General features: G+C 47.1%; 1 non-coding gene across 1 annotated transcript; it reads right to left on the reverse strand.

The window, feature by feature from the left end:
* Nucleotides 1–6,089: 6,089 nt before the first annotated feature.
* LOC120668196 lies at nucleotides 6,090–6,196 on the reverse strand. Its single transcript, XR_005672294.1, has one exon. It is a non-coding gene; the product is annotated as a small nucleolar RNA R71 (small nucleolar RNA).

Raw genomic sequence — 6,196 nt, forward strand, 5'->3', positions numbered from 1 at the left:
GATTCGAATCGTCCGTTTCTCACGGATATTGAGACTACTTGATCCCTTTGCCACACAGAGTAATAATAGTAATGTTATTATGATCAATCTTGATGTTTCACTAAAGTTCTACCATGGTTGATTAGAATTAGTTGCTTACATAGAATGGTTAATCAACTAGAATATTGACAGCTAAAATGTGAAATTAAGGACCTACTCTTTGTTGCTTTTCAGCAAAAAGGAAAACCAGAGCCTTACAGAACCCTGCATAGTCTAGTTAAGTGGACTAAGTATATCCGTTGACGGTTAAGTCTTGCTGAGTATTAGTATACTCAGCCTTGCTGTTGAATCCTATTTCAGGTATGAGTTTTGAGGACCAGACCGCTAGTCTGACTTGGCCCTGCTCTTTGCCTCCTGGCTGGTCCGTGGAATGGGATCCGTCCCCGGCCGGCAATGACCCCAACAAGTGATACCTTGCTTGGGCTAGCTTGGTATCCTTTTGCGACGTGTTGTAGCCGTCGTGTTATCTTTCCGCTGCTTTAACTTTGAACTTTAAACTTATGTCTTGTATAACATTTTACTAAGTTTGGACCTGTAATAATACTTTGAACATGTTGTAATAACTACTATGCCTGTGTTGTAAAATATATGGTTGTATTATCTCTGGACTCGCCTTCGTGCGGGGTATGCTTGTTCGATCCGAGATCCGGTGGTTGTATCGGGACGTTACCCGACAGACCAAGAATTGTTCTGTTTGAAGTGCGTTTGAGTCGGTTTAGCCTTTATGGTGATGGCCAGTGCACTTGAGCCAGAATAATTCAGGTGGTTCTGCCACAGAAGCCATGCCATGCAGGGCCGCAGATGCAAAGCACGCCTGTAAGATGTTTCATGAGATTATCTTCCCAAGGTTTGGCACACCAAGGATGGTAATTAGTGATGGAGGGTCGCACTTCATCGACTCGGCCTTCCGAAACTTTCTCAAAGAACTAGGGACCAGGCATAACATCGCGACCCTGTATCATCCCCAGACCAGCGGTCAGGCAGAAACATCCAACAAACAAATCAAGAATATTCTGCAGAAGACCATGAATGAGATGGGGAGGGGATGGAAGCTGAAGCTGCTGGATGCTCTATGGGCATACCGCACAGTGTACAAGACACCCATTGGAATGTCACCCTACTAGATTGTCTATGGGAAAACTTGCCATTTACCCGTAGAGCTGGAGCACAGAGTGCATTGGGCTATTTGGAAATGGAACATGGATCTAAAACAAGCCGGAGAGCACCGGAAGCGCCAGATCTCAGAACTGAAGGAATGAAGAGATAAAGCTTATAACAGTGCCTCGATCTACAAAGAAAGAACCAAGAGATGGCATGATAAGCGGTTGAAGCCTAAGATCTTCATCCCTGGAGACAAGGTATTGCTTTTCAATTCTAGGGTCAAATTGTTTGGTCACGGGAAATTACGCAGCAAGCGGCTGGGACCGTACCACGTCATCGACACATCGTCTCATGGAGCTATCACGATACAAGATGATGATGGGAATGCCTTTAAGGTAAACGGTCATCGCCTAAAACTTTTTCTAGACCATAACAAAGCTCTTGATGAAGAAATAGTTGTGATTGACTTAGTCGATCACGCTCATATACCTAATTAAGAGAAATATAGGCCAAAATGGCAGGTGGGGCCCATAATAATTATAACGTCTCTAGCCCTACCTGTCGAACAGAGGAAGCTGGGGCCTAGTGGGGCCTAGCCATGGTCGGCCGACCACATGGTCGGCCGTGCATGGGCTGGCCCCAATGTGTCCCATCCTCGATGCATGGCCTCTCTAACCCATGCCAAGCCCAAACCCATGAGGGACGATGGTGTTCGCGAGGAGAAAAGGAGAGTTTACATGCTTCTTCCCCAGAAAACATAAACCCTTTCCCCCTCCACCTTGCTTCCATCTACTCCAAAACCTCCATCAATTCTAGCAGCATCCCACCATCCACAAGCCATGGCCGGCGAGGGAACCCTGAAATCCTTAACCACAACGTCGGCCGCTGCCCGTTCCACGATTCCACCGCCGTCCGACGCACCAATCCCTGCCGTTGACGCGATGGTGGAGGACCAGGCGACCTTTGTGCAACCCTTGGTGATAATTCCCTCCATTGGGAACAACGAAGGGCCAGTGGAAGCCGTCGCCCCCGTTCTGTAGTGAGGTCACCATCACCTCTCAAGATGGGAAAAATGAGGGCTCGCACTCAGAGTCCCTACAGAAGACCTTCCATGGAGGTTCCATCCCCGTGGAAGCCGATCGCCAAGCAGCTTTTTAAGGAGGGCGCGACAACGGGGTCTTCTACGCCACCCCAAGATGCACCCACCAGCCCTATGCCACAGAAGAGCGCCCGGTGTCCGGGCAGGGGGCAACCCCAACTCGGACCCTGGATGCTCAGAAGAGGGGTGCAGCAGCCAGTCCTTCTCCCAGGAAGGTGAGATCTCAGTCGTCGCCAGCTAAGCCAAAGGGCGACACTACTACGGAGGGGCCAACCTTCGCCGACCTCACCGCGATGGTACAGCAGCTGCGCCTAGAGAATAGGCGCCTCGAGGACCAGCTTGTAGAGAGAAAGATAGAGGTCGAAGAACTTCGGGACAACCTCAGTCTTCTCTGTCGTGGTCTAAGCGCTAAGATGAAGCGCTTATATGAGGCTATGGGCCACAAGGACCTTTACTAGGACTCACCTCCTAAAAAGGTCATTATCATTAGATTAGTTTAGTTTGGGTGCTAGTTAGGTTAATTTGTTTAGGCTTAGTTCGGTTTAGTTCACGCCCCAGGATTAGTTCAGTTTGTTTGAATAAGAACTTTGGCTCCCCGGTGTTAATGCCGGTAGAGCCCTTTTATCTTTCATATTTTTATTTTGTCTATGATCGATGAGCAGGTCGAAAACAAGTGTGGGGGGAGATCCCGTGACGTCGCACATACACGCTACTATCATCCTCATACGTCACGCACACCTCTCGCTCCGACTTCTGAGTTTGCACTACCTCACTTGTTTCCTCCCTATAGCGTTTTGAAACATGAGCATAATCTCCTAAATATCTAAAACTATTTAAAATCTTCTAAAAGGAGTTCTTGATGAGTACTTGCATAATTGATGTTTCCTGCTACGCTTGAGTTTGTGAACCAAATCTTTTTAGGGACCCTATGATGCTTAATTGTTGAATAACGTGATATGTCTTTGCTCTAAGTTGTTTATCCTTACATGTTGACAAGTTGGGGAATTTATTTATAAAAATAAGAAAAATTAAGTTCATGGTCTTTTCCTCCGTGTACCTTTCCCTACCAGAGCCATATGATACATTCCACGAAAAATCTTTTGCATATGACTCTTGACTACGTGTTGAGCTCGACCAAATTTTGTGACCCATCATGGTTATACTTTATTTGCGTTCATGATTAAGGATTGTGTGCACAGATGAAAATAAATGCTCCATAAGTACTGACTGACAATCATATTAAAAAAAAGAAGAGAGAAAAAGATAGCATGTCCAAGGAGCATGACCCAAGAAAGAGAGAGAGAGAGAGAGAGAGAGAGAGAGAGAGAGAGAGAGAAAAGATGGCATGCTAAAGAAGCATGACCCAATAAATAAAGTCCATCATGAAAGGAGTATGCAATTATCTGTGCACTAACCTAATCAGATCGTAAATGTATTATACCTGTGGATCTAATTTGTGATCTTGCAACCAATTTGAGTCAAGCAGATGCCTTTTTACTCCATATCAAAACTCCATATATGTGTTGACGACCATAAATTCACATTCTAGCCATCAACTTCTCGGGAATAACATGAGCTTTACACTATGTTCCATTCATATTTTATTTATTTCTAACGAGTTCCATAAGTTTTGGATGACTTTTGATTTTAGGAGCAGGTATACCAAAAATGGGCAAAATTGGGCGAAAACCCAGGCCGACCGGCCTTTCCTAGGCCGGCCGGCCTAACACCTTCAAGAACACGGCCCCGGCTTCGATCCAGTGGCAATGTGACACACTCATGAGGCTCTGAGTCGAGGGTTGGGTCTCGGTTAAATTGAATGGATCGGAAGGCATTGGCATTGATCAAGAGGGAATCAGTGATGCACTTCCCTGGAGAAAGCACAAATGTAGAGTGAGACATTGGTGCAATAGAGGGCCAAGATGGGCCAGTGGGAGGCTGGCCGGCCTCCCCTAGGCCGGCCGGCCTAGCACATGCATGCGTGGAACCAAAGCAACCGCCAACCACCTCAAGGATAAGATCAGAGCCGCTGTCCAAAAGTCGGGGGCCACGTGGCAGGACCCCCAGGCCGGCCGGCCTAGGGGAGGCCGGCCGGCCCCACTTGGAAGCCCCTCAGGCTGGGTCTTGTCATGGAAGCTAAGCTCAACCATCTTACCTGCTTACAACCAATGCTAACTGCAATACCGGCCGTGAACCGACCTTGGAAGGGCTATAAATAGAAGCACCATCCATCACTTCAACACACACCATTGGAGCTCTTTTCTCTTCACTTGTACTTTCTAGAGTAGGTTAGTAGCTTGGAAGTTAGAGTCGAGTCGAGCTTGCTCGGGATTCTGGTGTCGTCGGAAGTCTGGTATAGCTCTTGTATCTTTCTTTTGACATTATCAATATAAATTATCTTCTTTACTTTTCTGAGTCAGCTTTACTTTCCGCTGTTGTTTATTTACTCAAGTCTGAGTGTTCAGCTTGAGCGCGGAAGTTTCCATTTAGCTTAGACTAAGTTATCTTTCTTAGTGATCGGGATCTTATCTTACGAGTTTTCTCGCCCGGACTAGAGTATCTCAAGTTAGTGCTCTAGGTTGAGTGGGATTTCTCTCGAAGGCCTCGAGAGAAATCCTAGCACCGAGTGCAGACGTGGTGTCTGACCTTAGTGTTAGCTAGAAAGTGTGTTCCACCCCACGGAACCATTGTGGTCGTCGGTAGGTGGTGACAGCCCTATCCGTCCTTTGTAGTCCACCACGTTCGGGTGTTTTCATAGCATTAGTGTAGGTTGCCGTTGGACTCCCCTCTCATCCCTTTCTGAAGTCCTTCCTCTTCCAGCCGCCGAAGTAAGCTCTGCTTTACCGAGAACTAGTTAGGTGTTTAGTCTGATCTAGAGAGGCTAGCTCGATAGTTCAGAAGTGTATCAGGTGTCTTATCTCGCTCGTTGTCCTCCCAGCTGCTCCCTCTCTAAGGAGTTGAACCTCAGTGTGTCACCTGGTCATTGCCTGGCCATTTATCTCACTTACCTATCTGGCTTACCCCCGTCTAGTCAGTCGGTCGATCAAGCTAGTACGGTTATCATCCAATTTACGATACTCTTTACCATAGTGCTTCCCTGAGGAAAAATACGATACCTTGGAATACTCCAAGGTGAAGTGCTACACCAGTGATTCTGTGCGCTTGCAGAATATCTATTCTATCAGGCATAAGAAACGCCAACAAGCATTTCTAGCGCCGTTGCTGGGGAAGCAATTGTCTAAAGATATCATAGGTAGTTTGATAAACTCTACTAGTTTGTCTCCGCTAACCCTAGCGGGCTTACCATTGCTCTCTCCATCTTTTGATCGATGCAGAGCAATGCATGACCGGTTTCGACCTACCAAGTAACTTCCACCCAAATCTAGAAAGAATTGGGAGAATCATGAGATGCCGCATCGTCCCACTTCAGAAGAGACTCACTTGCCCCTTCAGTTCATCCTCCACTTCAGCATCTTCATCCATGGATCAGAAGACTCTCCGTCAGTTTTCTGCCCCGTCCAGTAGGCACATTCCTACTGGATTGAACATCAACCAAGCCGGCAATGACGGCTTTGAGCTAAAGATTGGACTCATGAACATGGTCCAAGCAAGTCCGTTCTGCGGAAAGGCATCTGAGGATGCCAATGCCCATCTCCAAAACTTCCTAAAGGTGAGTAACACCATCAACCCCAGAGGAACTACACTGAATGACGTCCGTCTTTGTCTGTTCCCATTCTCACTACTCGGGAAGGCCAAGACATGGTTCTATTCCAACAAGGAAGCTTTCACGACATGGGAAGCTTGTTCGAATGCATTCCTAGCCAAGTACTTTTCAGTGGGCAAGACCAACGCCCTCCGGAATAGGATTACCGGAATTCAGCAATTACCGGATGACAGCATCCCGGAAGTCTGGGAACGTCTCCAGGAGTACATTCAAGCATGCCCACACCATGGCAT

This window comes from Panicum virgatum, chromosome 3N (genome assembly GCF_016808335.1).
Source record: "Panicum virgatum strain AP13 chromosome 3N, P.virgatum_v5, whole genome shotgun sequence".
In the NCBI taxonomy this organism is placed as follows: domain Eukaryota; kingdom Viridiplantae; phylum Streptophyta; class Magnoliopsida; order Poales; family Poaceae; genus Panicum; species Panicum virgatum.